Source organism: Ambystoma mexicanum, chromosome 3q (assembly GCF_040938575.1).
Source record: "Ambystoma mexicanum isolate Mex_15411 chromosome 3q, UKY_AmexF1_1, whole genome shotgun sequence".
NCBI classification, from domain to species: domain Eukaryota; kingdom Metazoa; phylum Chordata; class Amphibia; order Caudata; family Ambystomatidae; genus Ambystoma; species Ambystoma mexicanum.
Window position 1 is genome coordinate 918,631,853 of NC_090926.1, and position 15,295 is coordinate 918,647,147.

The following is a 15,295-nucleotide window of genomic DNA, read 5'->3' on the forward strand; positions in this document are numbered from 1 at the left end:
GGCTTCGTTATCCTTGGTGTCATGAGTCAGTGCTGCACTGCGTGCTTCTGTTCAGTCCTCGGGGCACCTCCCCTGTAGTAGCTCGATCAGAGGCTATCCTGCTATACCCAAGAGGCGCATGTTCCTTGGACACCAAGCACCCCTCGATCCTTCCTGTAGGAACTCCAATAACCTTGACCAGTCTGTGCAGAACCCTCTTGTATGCTCTCACAATATCTCTCTATTTTGGGGCAGTCCCACCTATGTGGCTCCACGTTCCCTCCCTTCCACATTCCCTCCAACAGAATTTCGATTCCCCCAGGTCAATTTTGTGTAGTCTTTAGGGCGTTGGGTGCCAATGGAAAAGCAGTTTTACCCAGATTTCCCGAATTTGGAGGGATCTCGTGATCTTGGGAATGCTCACCCATAGTTTCGACCATTCGCTCTTTTCTATTCAGTGTCCCGTGGATAATTTCAATGTTTTCATGTATGGCCTCGGAGGGGGATCTTCAACCACTTTTAGGTGCACGTATATGGAGGTGACCACCCGCCTGTCGCCGGAATCTATATTCAGGTATTTTTCAAAGGGCGTTAGCTAGCATGTCCCTGCTTGTTTCATGGAGGGTTGGAATAACCAGTGCCTTAGTTGTGCATAGCGAAATCTCTCCCTCTCCCCCAGTTCGAAGTCTGCCGTATATTGGTCGAATTGTTTGACCTGATTCCGCGCATACATATCTCTGATCTTTTGGCATCCCCCCCTGCTGCCATTTGGTGAATGCAGCGGTTTTGTGTCCCGGGGTGAATTGTGGATTGTCCAATAACGGCGTGAACAGTGATGGGTGAGGGGTGATGTGTCCCCTCTTCATTGGTTCATTCTACGCGTCGCCCACTAGAGCCAGAATCTTGCTACAGGACATTTCGGGTGGTTTATCTGGTTTGGGTTTCCATAGCATCTCTTCCAAGTTTTCCCCTGCTACTGATCTGTCCGTTGGCCTCCATCTCTTTCCCCTATCTTCATTCTGCCGATCCCGGATAACTCTCATATGACCATTTTTATAACATTTATTTGGCCTAGCAGTGTTATGGGTAGGGGCCCCCATAATTTTCGTTCTGATCCTTTCTAGGAGGGGCGGATAATTTGCTTGATACAGTTGTTCGACCGATTTGGCAGCAGGTCGTCGGTTTCTTTTCAGGTGTGGGGTTATGGGTGCGTGATCTGAGTGCATGATAGTCTCGACCGAGATCCCTGTAGTGTGGCCCAGCAGACTTCTGGAGAGCCACACGTAATCTATCCTCGACTGCTTGTGGTGAGCATGCCAGTAGAAGGTGTACCCCTCCTGCTATCCCTTCAAACGCCCTCCACGCGTCTACCAAGGCCAGGGTTTCCCTTGTGCCCCCTGTGCTATTTTGGTTCTGTCCTTAGAGGGGTCCCATGCTATGTTAAAATCCCCTTTTAGGATAATTGGCATTGTTAGTGATATACAATTAGTTCTTCCACTGATTGAATGTCACTGTTCATGCTGTTGCTTTGTTTGTGTTATGTTTCTTCTGGCTGAGGTCAGGTTCTCACCTCCTGGCCCTCACACACTCCTGGGCTCTTACTCTATGCCCAGGGGAACAAGCAACTCATTAGGCTCACTAAAGGGATTGCAGCGTCTTTGGGCTAGCTTGTCATTACTCTGTCTACCTGGTGTGAAGACTAAACTGCGTGCTAGTGTTGGAAGGGCGTGGCTAGCAGCAGAGTGATGAAGATGTGAGTCTCCGAGCTCTCTCAACCGCCGACAAACATCCTGTAAAATAGCCTGCTATTCTAGTAAACCCTGAGGGGAAAACCATCCCTGTGGAGTGACAAATGAGTGGGGAACATTTGGGCGAAAAACGGAATCAAAAATCAGACCCGCCAGCAATATACAAGCCGCGGAAGAAATCAGCGTGTATTCGAGGTAGGAACGCCAAGATGGCCGCAGACTGAAGCGCGACCTTCGAGAACCAAGTGTATCAAGGAGGAGCCGCCTGGAAACTCAGTTGCACTATAACAGGTCATCGAGCGCATAAAGGGAGGCACCCGAGACCCATAGAACACAGAGAACTTATCTGCCGACCGAGGCGGCCCCGCAGATGCAGAAGCACTAGGTGAAGCACGCAAGGCTCCACGTGAAGGGACAACGATCCAAAAGAAATACCTTACCCGCAGACCTGCATGGAGCGCCCAGCCAGTCCAGTGCGGGCGAAGGAACACAGAAGATCGATCACCTGGTGGGGGTGACGCTGCCCCTGCAACAGCACCCTGGAATCCAAACAGTGGACCACCAGTGCTGCCGCCCAGAGTGCCCGTCCGGGGACTGCGGATACAAAGGTGGGGGCCTGCCTGGTGGGCATCAGACGGTGTGAGACGTGCACGGGACTGGCCACCCCAACCACGCTGCATCCACAAGAGTGCTCACACCTACCAGCAAAAGGAGCTGCCCTAGCCGGCGAGAATCCAAGAGGCCTGAACAAGCATTGTGGCTCGCGGCGTGCTGAAGCACAGACGGCTCCACAAGCAGACCCGACCTGTAATCTTCTCCTGGAGTTCGCTGCATCCACCCTACATCTGCCTCCTGCCATATCCCGAGGATGCCCGACGCTGGATGTCCACAGCATTGCATGGGTGAAGCGGCTTGATCGGAAGAGGGTTGCGGACCCAGTAAGGGAACCCTCAATACTGCAGTGAATTCTAGGCTTGCCAGAAAATACGGAGGGACCATACATGGAATTGTTCTTGGAACAATGGATCACTGATATGTTTGAACCTAACTCGTCTCCAAGTTCTTCTCGATAGAGAGAACCCGTCGGATGCCATCTGGACGGCCAGTGAGTTATTGTTGTTTGACTCATTGGAGTCAAGGTTGTGTTAGGTAATGTCTAAATAAAAAAACAATAAAATGTGATTTTAAAAAAAAACTGCGTGCTAGTGTTGGAACAACCAGCAATGTAAAGACTGTTAAGCAAAAATAGAAATCTAATGTGCTTAATGTAAAATCTACTTATGTGAGTTACGCAACAAATGTTTCCTAGGAGACGCTTACACATAGCAAAAGAATGCAGTACTAAATGAACAGAGCACTAACACTCTGACATATTGATTTCAGCCTTTGTTTCTTTAGAACGTGCCTTCACCATCTACTGAAATGGCACTTGGAACGTCATGCAAGCACAGAACTGACAATCCCGCCTAGATCTACAAGCCAGAGCTATGTAGCCCTGTTTATTCATCAATGCGTAATATGTGTGAATACCAATGTAACTTGTATGAGTCACAACTGTCTCCGTGCACTGAATGGCCATAATTAATGTGTTATATGCATGCTGCACAGTAGTGAAGCACGCACTGGGTAAGGTGTTGGGCAGTCTGTTGTCTCAACATAGTGTCAAGGTAATGAAGTGTGTGTGTGTGATGCGCACAGCCTCATGAGCACAGAGATTTATCAACAGTCATGGGATCATTGGAGGAGAAGCAGAAGTTGTCGAGGAGCATTTCTCCAGCATGGAATCTGTCATGGATTCTGATGCTTGTGAATATTCCCCATCAGGCTGGAAATCCCCGGTAAAAGAAAAAACTGTTTCACTTTCGTTTATGAACAGTCTTTCTCCTATAAACCATTCACTGAGCTCTGGGTCATATTGCCCCCAGCCAATGGCTGCCCTCTCCCTAAGCCCCTCCTCAGCCATCTTCACATTTTCTACTGCACATTCAAGTGTTGGGAGTCCTTGTGTTCCACTCTTAGAGCCTTCTGCTTTTTTTGCGCTTTTTGACTCAGAAAACTCTATTTTTGTTCAATCGAGCCTGTGTGCTCCATCATTTCTTCATCCGATTAATGGGAATCCGTTTTTCGTCTCTCCCCTTCGGACTGAAGTCGACGACCAGAATCTTTGCGAAGTGCCTAGCTTGGCTGGTGGCCCATCCGTGACTACAGGGAATTCATGTGTACCCATGCAACCACTTGAGGAATTACTGGACTCCCGTTGGATCCAGGTGTCTGGAAGCTTCAAGGACAGGATCGTGCTCGATGAGTTCCGTCGAGCGATAAGGTGGTGGGGCGTGCACTCCAACATCGCCAGGGGCACAGACTTCAGAGCCCGCCGTACCAGGAGACGTTCACGTCGGATGCTTCCCTGGAAGGCTGGGGAAACCACAACGGACGTCTCCACGCCAGAGGCCTGTGGCTACTGGAGAAGACACTACGGGCAGTGTTTTGGGTCCTCAAGTCATTTCTTCTGTCCCTCAAGGGCAAATGGTGAGGGCCTTCACAGACAATACCACCACAATGATTTACATACAGAAGCAGGGGGGCACGAGATCCCTGGCACTCTCCAGAGGCGCAGGAATTGTGTCACTGTGCCGTCACCCGGGGGATGTTTCTCATTCTCCAGCATGGGGTCTGGCATGGATTCACATGCTCATGAATATTCCCCGTCGTCAGGCTCGGAATCCTCGGTAAAGAAAAAATCAGTTTCAGTTTTGTTTCTGAACTGTCTTTCTACTAATAACCAATCACTGGTCTCTGGGTCATACTGCCCCCAGCCAATGACTACCCTCTACCTAAGCCCCTCCTCTGGCAGCCATCTTCAGATTTTTACCGCACGTTCAAGTGTTGGGAGTCTTCATGCTTAGCTCTCGAGCTTTTACTGCGTATTGCGTTTTTTTTTTTTTCAAAGAGTATACTCTTATATTTTCGGTCAATTCGAGCCTCAAGCTCCACCGATTTTTCTTCCGATCAACGGGGACCCGTTTTGGAATTTTTCTACGCCCCTCAAGGGCGGATTTTCGTCGAATTACACTTCTTGGAGGATTCCGGAAGACCTTTGAGGCCTACCCCGTTTCGGACACGGCCCAAGACAAGGAAGATTTGACGCCTACTGGATCCAAACTGTTCAGGAACTGGCCGGGATGTGGATTACAGAACGTCTTCAAGGAAGATGAGCACTACTGGTGCCTCTACTGCCTTCACGACGACAAATCGCACGTGGAGAAGGACTGTGCGTTCTGTAAGAACATGTCCGTCCGGACAATGCAGGATCTTCGTATTTGACTCACCAACTGGCTGAAGGGGAAGAGCCCAGCAGCAGATGAGAAGAAGAAATCTAAGCGGTCTTCTAAGACCTTTGAGGGCGCTCTGGCGACGGGGGCCCAACAAAAAGCTAAGCACCGCGAGTCTGCGGGCACCGGGAGCGCCATTGGTTCGGGCTCCTCGGCTGCCAGGCAGGGCGCAATGTCACAGACGCCATCATTCACCAGCCAACGCTCTGGCTCGGTGAAAAGGAAGTCGGAGAACCCGGGTAAGCTTCGGAAGAAGCCCCGGTTGATCCCGATGGAGAAAGCCAAGAGGGGTGGGGGTGAGGCGGTGGCCATCCCCCTAAGGTGAAGGCCTCCGACACGGCCAAGGTCATGAAGGCCCTAATTCACCCGGCGAAGGCCTCGATTAAAGAAGTCGTGGCGGCCCTGGCAAAGCCTGCGGAGGCTACCCCAGTGGAGATGACCTCTTGGCCCAGAGTTTCCCTGCCACCAAGGAGGGAAACATCTTTCCAGCCTATCGAGAAGACCCCGTGAAACCCCAGGATGAGAAAGAGGGGTGGGACACGGTAGCTCTAACTGACACGGAAACCACCACCGAGGATGAGCTGGCTGGCGTCAAAAAGATCCTGGACAAGAAGTTCGAGGAGGCCAGAACCTACGGGAGGGATCCCGATGAGGCAGACGTAGAGAGCAACGGTGGAGCCGACGAGGAACTGCAGACTGTCGAGGAAGTGGAGAAACCCGCGCCCCAGCCTTCGCTCCTGTCGCAACAGATGCCACAAGACAATTCAGGCGCAATCTTCATGGCTTTGCAGACCCTGTGTACAGAGATAAGGACAGGGTTGCCCTTACCACCAGCGGACGATCCAGCAGCGCCTGGACCGTCGGGGAGCCCACCGAACAAGCAGAGGCGAGTCCATCCTCCACCTTCCTTCCAGCCTTCACCCCCATCCCCTCAACCGAGGGACGAGACGGGGACGGCGACGACAGGGACGGACGACGACGGTGACGACGGGACGGATCTCCCATCACCCCCTGCCCGGGCCTCCCCTCCCGACGAAATTGTCTCCTTTTACGCCATGATCGCCAGGGCATCGGAGCTTTTCCAGCTATGACCCAAAGAGCAGAAGAAGGAAGGGTTCCTCTACCAATGACAGGAGGCCAAGAGGAAGACCGTCCTCTTGGTCCCCTTACTGGACGACATCTGGGACGAAGGACTGTCCCTTCTGAAGAACCTGTCCACGGCCCATGCGAAGAGGGACCGGTGCGAGAAGAAGTACCGGTTCCCGGACTCCGCTCCGATGTGCCTCAGGGCACAGCCGTCCCCGGATTCGGTGGTCTCTGCGGCGGCCAAGAAGAAATCGGCAGGGGCGACGGCATCAACTTCTACTTCCCTGCCGGACGCCAAGGGGAAGAAGCTGGATGCCATGAGACGAGGGGTCATCTCGTCGGCAGCGACGACCATCAAGGCAGCCAACGCCCTCACGATCGTGGCGCGCTACTACAGGGAGCTGTGGTTCAAGATCGCTCCCATCCTGGACTTCCTCCCAGATGACAAGAGGGCAGAAGCCCTTGAAATCCTGCAGGAAGGTGAGGTGGCATCGGACCACGCCATCACGGTGGCCACGGACATCGCCGACACCGGCTTTCGCCAGATGGGCAACAGCCTTTGCCATCACTGGCGCGGTTGGCTCAGGGCCACTGATTTCCGTCAGGACGTGCAGACCAGGGTACTGGACATGCCCTTCGACGGGAACAACCTGTTCGCCAAGGCAGTGGACGAGTCGCTGCAGGCCACCAAGGTGGACTCCGAGACGGCACGGGCCCTGGGTTCTCCATCAGCGACGGCAGTCCTTTCGGACCTCCGGTGGCAAGTCTTGAGGTGCCTCCAAAGGATTCGGCAGCAATGCCTCGTCGTACCGCCAGGCAGCCCACTCCTCGTCGCAGGAAGCCTACAGATGCCGCAACAAGACAGGAGGACCGTCATCGTCGCCAAGGAGGCAAAGGTGGCAAGGCCTCGGCGAAACAAGACTGAACCGGCCGTGACGCCGGGCCCCCACCCGAGCACCCCGGTGGGAGGCCGGCTGGCGAAATTCATCAGCGTGTGGGAGTCCATCTACACTGACCGTTGGGTGCTGGCCAACAGGCACTCCCTGGAGTTCCAAAGAAAGTGTCCCCGTTTCCCACCTGTGGCCAGGAAGGAAAACCATGTGCCACAGCTGCTTCTGGAGGTACGAGTAATGCTGAGAAAGGGCGCAATAGAACTCTTCCCAAAGAGGCTCTGGGGATCCGGAGTATACTCGCGGTACTTCCTTGTCCGAAAGAAGACCGGCGGCTGGCGGCCCATCCTAGATCTGCGCCGCCTCAACAAATACATCAAGTCCCAGAAGTTCCGGATGGTCACCCTTCAGCACGTGCTGGGACAATTGGAGGAAGGCGACTTCCTGTCATCGCTGGACTTGGAGGATGCTTACTTCCACATCCCCATACGAAAAGGACATCGAAAGTTCTTACAAGTGCGGCACTACCAGTTCAAGGCCCTGCCCTTCGGGTTGAAGTCGGCGCCAAGGGTCTTCACTAAGTGCCTATCACCGGTGGCGGCGCGGCTGCAGGGGATCCACGTATTCCCCTATCTGGACGATTGGCTCATCCGAGCAAAGTCAAGAGAACTCGATCACACAGCGAAGACCGTCCGCCTGCTCACAGAACTGGGATTCTCGATCAACTTTGCAAAGTCCCACTTGGTACCGTCGCAAGACGCCCTGTTCCTGGGAGCCAGACTCGACACAGTGGCACGGTTGGCTTCACCGTCGGAGAAGAGGACGAAAGCCATCATGGGCAAGGTAGAACGACTGTTGACCATGGAAGTGGCCAGGGTGAGGTCCATCAAGTCCCTGCTCGGCATGATGTCGTTATGCATCTACCTCGTGCGTCTGTGCAAGTTGCGGATGCGGCCACTGCAGGAGTTCCTTGACGCCCATTGGATGCAAGCGGCGGGCAGCTTCAAAGACAGGATCTCCCTCAATGAGATTTTCCGCCAAGCGATCCGGTGGTGGGGCAACCGCGCGCATCTAGCAGCGGGCATGAACTTCTAGACCCCGGCACATCAGGAAACTGTGACGACGGACGCCTCCCTATAAGGATGGGGAGCGCACACCAGAGATGCCTTTGGCTCCCGGAGGAGAGGTCACTATACATCAACATCCGGGAGCTCCGAGCCGGGTTCTGGGCCCTCAGGTCGTTCCTTCCGTCCCCCAAGGGCAAAGTGGTAAGGGTCTTCACCGACAACACCACCACGATGTTCTACATCAGGAAGCAGGGGGGCACCAGATCCCCGACCCTATTCAAGGAAGCGCAGGATCTGGGGCACTACACCGTTGCCCAAGGGATGTTCCTGGTACCCTTCCATCTGGCAGGAATAAAGAACACCATCGCCGACTCACTCAGCAGGGAGCTGCGCTCTTGCCACGAGTGGGAGCTTCTGCAGGGTGAAGTGGACAACTTCTTCCTCACGTGGGGCAGTCCTCACATCAATCTGTTATCGACGGCGATGAACACCGAGTGCCGGAGGTTCACCATCAGCTTCCCCCAGCCGGGGAGCATGGGGAAGGCATTCACCTTCCCTTTGGGAAGGCCTGTTCCTGTATGCGTTCCCTCCGTTGCTGCTGCTGCTGCTACTACAAGTCATCGGTCAACTCAAACAGTGCTGGTTCAGGATGATCCTCGTCGCACCAGTGTGGCCGAAGCAAATCTGGTACCCGGACCTTCTCAGCATGTCCGCGTCCCCTCCAGTCAAGCTACCAGTGGTCGTGGATCTTCTCGCCAGGGTAGGAGGCGCAATACTGCACCACGACCCAAGATCGCTGAACCTGAAGCCCTGGCTTCTGCAGCATTCGAGTTCGGTGGTTAGGGGCTGCCTGCGGACTGCAGGGAGGTCCTCGCCAAGGCCAGGGAGTCGTGGACTCTGAAGTGTTACAGACACAAATGGAAGCGTTTCGCGACCTGGTGCCGATCACAGAAGATTAACCCTCTGAGGGTCACGGCCCACAAGTCCTTCCAACTTGTCGTTGGCTACGTCAGGGCTGGCGCACGTCGCCATCCTGGTGCATCTGGCGGCTATCTCCCGCTACAACAGGGCTCCAGGACAGTCTTTGCTTTGGTCGCACCTTCTAGTCATGGAGATCATTAGGGAACTGTTCCGATCGCTCCCGCCGGTGAAGATGCTGCCCCGGTGTGGGAACACAACGTGGTGCAGACTAGGCTCACGGGGCCCCTTTCTAGCCTATGCATAAAGCTCTGCTCAAGTTCCTTCTTGGAAGACATGTTTACTCGTGGCCATTACCTCTGCCAGGAGAGTAGGTGAGATCCATGCCCTGTCTTGCAAACAGCCTTATTTCACTTTCCACGAGACGAGGGTGGTGCTGCGGACGCACCCCTACTTCATGGTCCAGTTTCCATCCGAATTTCATGTGAACAAACCCTTGGTGTTGCCTGTGTTTTTTCTGACGCCTTCGTTGCCGGCTTAAAAGACTTTGCACTCACTGGATATGGCTCGAGGGCTGACGTTTTATGTGGCCTGCACAAAGAGTTTCCGGAAGGCTTCTCGGCTTTTTGTTAACTTTGGTCCTGTGAACCATGGGAAGGCCTTGTCCAAGGCTTCCATCTCCCATTGTCACTAGTTGGCAAACCAACCGCTGGCTGGCCGTCCGAGAGCCCACTCCACCAGAGCGATCGCTGCGACGACTGCGTTCCTGTCTTTTGTGCCCCTGCTAGACCTCTGCAGGGCTGCTACGTGGAGGTCTACCCACACCTTCACGAAATTCTACTGCATTGACAGGGATTTCAGAGAGGAGTACAGAGTCGGCCAAGCAGTGCTACGCAACCTGGTTGCTTGAAGGTGAGGAGGTAAGAGTAATTCCTTCTGTTGAGCCTTGCCTATATGTATGTACTGCTATTTTATTTATTTCCATTTTTAAAGCACTCACACAGCCCACGGGCATCGAGGCGCTGTTACAGGAATTGTTTTTTTTTTGGTTGCATAATTGTTTTTCTTTTTTGTCTTAGTTGCGTATTTATAACGCGCTTAAACACCCAGAGGTTTCTAAGCGCGGACCCGGGAATCGAACCTGTGTTGCTTCGTGTCATCTTGCTTCCAAGGCACGCACGTTGCCGCTGAGCTATCCTCCCGGGCTATGTATTCTTTATTCATGTGCATGTGAATGCATGCTAGACCCCATGCTGGAGAAGGAACGAGTTACTTACCTGTAACTGTTGTTCTCCAGCATGGGTCTGTCATGGAATCACATGTGAACCCACCTGCCCCTCTGGGGCTCTTCTTGGTCATACTGCCACTTTACGTGCTACCAAATCTGAGGATGGCTGCCAGAGGAGGTGCTTAGGGAGAGGGCAGTCATTGGCTGGTGGCAGTATGACCCATAGCTCAGACATTGGTTTATAGGATAAAGACAGTTTATAAACAAAAGTGAAACTTTTTTTTCTTATACCGGGGATTCCCAGCCCGACGACAGAGAACAGTTACAGGTAAGTAACTTGTTCCTTACCCTACTTCCCCCTTACTTTCCACACCCTCTACCTAACTCTCTTTCCGGTTACCCTACCTCCCTGTGCCTATCCAATCCAACAGACCCTAACCCTCTATCCCGGAGGGGTTACTGTGTCCTGTGTACTACTATAGTGCAGGTGCCATAACCCTATGGGGATGCACAAGTTTGTGCTGCCCCTGCGTAACAGACAGAGGACCTGTGACACCTGGAGACACAGCTTTGTAATGCTAGTGTGTAAAATGTGAGCCAGGATAACATGGCGTCGATGCGCAGCCATTTTGAACACTCATCTACCATTGCTGCCTACATTGCCCACAATGGTGGCAAGGATCAAGTTCAAGACCCTCTGCATTGTCCACAAGTCTTTCTGGGGACTGGGACCGCTCTACTTACAACTCTCTCTTCCTAAACATGTCCCTTCTCGAGCTCTCCGCTCATCCACCTCCAACTCTCTGAGGGTCAGTCGCTTTTCAAAGCAGAAAGTTGGGGGCAGATCTCTTTCTTCAGCTGGGGCCTCCCTCTGGAACAGCCTCCCTGCCTCTCTCAAACTTGAGCAGAACTACCTCTGGTCCCAGAAGCAACTCAAGACCTTCCTCTTTGCTTCTGCTTTCTCTCTTCCTCTCCCCTGCTGATGACCCGTCTGGTCCATGCACTGGTCACCCTCTGAAGTTGGGCCCAGGTCCCTGCCTGTCCAGTTGCACCTTGCACTGCCTTTTGGCTGCCCCAGCACTTGAGGTCTGTATCTGTAACCCTACATCCCCTTCGCTCTGCACTTATGAGCCACCCGTTGGCTGCACTTTTGATTACCTGCACTGAGCCACCCGCTGGCTGCACCTTTGATTACATCCCCTTCCCTACACTTGCGTGATCTAAATGACCAGGCCTAGTAAGATCGTTGTTTCGTCCTCCCTCTGTTTCCCCATCCTTGTCTTGTCTGGCCTAGAAACACTTGTGTATAGGCGCGTTATGAATTCCATATCATATCATATCATACATTAAAATACAAGCCTACCTGAAACAACACAACATCCTCAGCCCTCACCAGTCAGGCTTCAGACCTGTCCATGGCACAGAATACTTCCTCCTTGACCTGAAAAACCAACTCGACGATATCCACGTCACTGGCAACCTAGCCCTCCTCCTTCTCGATCCATCGGCAGCATTTGACCTGGTCAACCACCAAACACTCTGCCACCACCTCACTTTAGCTGCCAACATTTCACCCAAGTCCACCAAATGGATTGCCTAATTTCTTGCAGGCACACAGTGTCTATGCTGGAAGCACTGCTGCCCATCCAACTCAAGTTCCCTGCCGGGTCCCTCAAGGCTCATGGGTCTCCCCAACATTTTACAACATTTATACAAAACCACGCTCTGGACATATTTTATACCAACTATGCCGATGATACCCAAATCCTCATTCCCCTCTCAGGGATTTATGACCAAGACTACAGCTACATCAACAGAATGTATGACACTATCCAAGCATGGTTGGCCACCAGGTTGGCCTGGGGCATAAAATTGTCTCAGGCACCAATGAAAAAGTGACCGACAGATGCAAATGGCAATTCATTCCTTTTGTAACAGACTGGTTGAATTGTACACAAGTGGGAGTTTTTTGATACAATGTGATGCAAATTGTGAAATTTAGGAATATGTATTCAGGAACAATGGTCAAAACTACTAGCCGCATAAAATATACATTTTTTATACAATTATGACTTTCCTGGACATTAGTCCGGAAAATCTGAATTCTGAAAGCTCAATTTCGTGGTCTTTAGTCACGTGGGGAGAAGAAGTCGGAAGAGCATGATGGTCACACCTACGCACAAAGGCAGAGTGTGCCTTCACTCCCCTGAATTCTTCAGTAGCAAGGAACATTTCCAAGGACGAGTTCAACGCCCTAATTGCCAGCAGACCACTGAGGTGATGGTGGATGATCATGTTAATTGTTGGGAAGCTGTGGTTAAGACTAGCTTATCTGCACCTGGACGCTCAGCCTGAGAGCTGCTAACATAGGTTGGGAGGGTACTGACAGAGGTTGGACAGTTACCGATGATAAAGGACCGCATGATCAAGGGTCCTATAGTTGTGTAGCCAATTAGACGTTATATATTTAGTGACATTTATAGTGACATTTTAGGGAAGGGCTTAGTTGCCCCACCTGATGTTAAGAAGCCTATCACTTTATTTCACTGCCCAAACGAGTATGGATAGTATACCTAGATGATTCGTTTAGACCCTATCGCATTCACCCGTAGGTATTTAGGTTTTCCCACGTAGGATGACATGAGTGATACACAGGTTAACGTCATCAATGACGAATATTTACTATAAAGGTGCCATTTTTTTAATGAAACACTTTGAGATAGTGATGAGAGACATCTGCTGATGTCCGTTATTATTCCTGTTTTAGATAATTGATATTAAAACACTTATACTTTTGCCAACTACCTGAGTTGTTTTTCGATTATTGATGTTTGAATACAATTCTGCATCCCCATCTATCTCAAGGGTATTGCTATCTCATCTTAGAGGGCTGGAAGGTCCAGTTCACTCTGATGACATGTACATTGTAATTTTGAATTTCACATTACTATTATAAATATATGTACCTTGATGCACCATTTGCTGTATATGGCATTATAAATACCCAATACATTATACATTATTGATTAATATGTTCATGCTGTCATACGTTACATTTTGGTGGCTATTGTATGCATCCCAATCTTTGAGCCTTACTTTTTCATCTCTTTACATTTAGAGAGAAGTCATCCTCATTGGAGCATTCAGCGTTGGCTTGTGTGGGTGACCTGAATTTCGCACCAACCTCCTGAGTGCCATTGTTTCGAAGTTGTCCAAAAATAAATGTTCTTGCTGGTTTTTGCAATTTGTTTTCTGTTAATACATATTTCATTGTAAAGAATAAAATGATCAGCGTAAAACTTGATTGCTTCTCTACTACTTTGCTTCTTTGTGTTAACATTGTTCAAATCAGCGTAACTTCAAATGGCCTTCAACTATACAGAATGTGGGCCAATAAAGCAAATGGGGGCTTATACATCTATGCTTGCTGACAGGAGCAACAGAGTGGGATGGAACATCACATACTATCCAGTAGGAACTATTTGGCTGTGCCTTGAAACTTCATCCTGGAGAACTCCTTGGTAGTGCTAAAGAACATATAATTCATAAGCTATACAGTATATATAATTTGCATCCGTTTTATGACATTTTTGACTGGGGTGTATGAGGTGTTGATGATATGTGTGCAGTCTGGTGGGTGTACACCCAGACTGGGTTCTGGCTGCGTTAGGTATATATATGCTTATATGTGCAGCTAGGCCGGTTTGTAATGGGATATAGCTGCTTTTTATTAGAGTGATGACGTGTTTGTGGGGTAGTGGTCATATGTGAGCAGCTTGGCCGAATTGATTGAGGGATATAGGTGCACTCTAATTGTGTAATGTGTAGAGTAGAGAGTAAGCATAGTGGTAGGATATGATGTTCCATCCACACGGTGATTAAGCGCAATGCGCTTCAAAGGCATTCGATGACAAGGGAGGGAAAGAGGGAGAAAGCAAAGACACTCCCACAGGGCATGAGCAGCACAAATGTGAAGACTAGCTACTGCACTCGGTCTAGAGACACCTAGACAGTGCAGGTGCTAGGGCACAGACAGGAGGGCATGCCTGGGAACTGTAAACGAGGACCGGAGGGGTTGGGTACACAGGGGCATCGCAGGGGACCGGGGGTGGGGGCAAACCGCAACAGCATGCAGGGGACCAGAGGGTACAGAGAGAAATCACAGTACCAGAGGGGCTGGGGGTATACAGCGACATCAAGGGCGACCAGAGGGGGCTGGGGGAACACAGCGACAACATGGGACACGAGAGGGGCATGGGGTAGATGACGATATCTTAGGGGACCAGGCGAGAAGCTGGCAGCATCACACTGAACCGGAGGTTGTTGGAGGGGCAGGGACGAGATTTGAACCAGGGAGTCTGGGCACACAGTGAAACGTTGGGACCTAAGGGGTTGTGGGCACACAGTGATGACAAGGGAAATAAGGGCGGGGTACCAGCGACAACTGGCGGATAGTAGGTCAAGAAACTCATATCCGTTAAGACTAGTGATCTGACCAATCAGGGAGGTGGGCGGGCTGGGAGACGGGCGGGGATCAGGAAGAGGAAGCTGGTGGGGAAGGCAGGGAGAGGGATTCACTGAGGCACGGAGCACAGATTAATACAATTAAATGGCAAAAACAGGCTTGGAGGAACTTTTAGATGCTTTCCACTCGCCTCGCTTTCACGAAGCGATTATTACCCAAAGCAAAGACATTGGGTAATAATTGTATTATCGCTGTGTTGCAACTAACCAACGATCCACGACTATTCACAGATAAGCATGCCGCTCCGTCCATGTTACCAAAATTGAACAAGGTTTATAATTTGCTTATGTTTCCAATCTATTCAGATCCCTTATGGTATACTAGAGGTTGTGGGGTTGTTTGATGGTTTGGAAACCGATATTCATCTCTGCACCACTGGTGCACCGGAAGTTGATTTGCCACAGTGTGCCTCATATCCCAAACAGAACGACCCTCCTAATTGGCTAATAGTCACCAAAGAGCTATAAACCCAATCGGAGGGTTGGGCTAGCCAACTATGATTCTATGAAGGCCACTTGCCTC

The 15,295-nt window shown here is 51.2% G+C and overlaps 1 long non-coding RNA gene across 1 annotated transcript in view; it reads left to right on the plus strand.

The window, feature by feature from the left end:
• LOC138583113 (uncharacterized) overlaps positions 1-13,552 on the plus strand; it is a 32,697-nt gene extending 19,145 nt beyond the window's left edge. The window contains exon 2 of the long non-coding RNA XR_011305158.1: positions 13,367-13,552. This is a non-coding gene — a long non-coding RNA (uncharacterized lncRNA). The remainder of the gene's footprint in view (positions 1-13,366) is intronic.
• Positions 13,553-15,295: the final 1,743 nt, after the last annotated feature.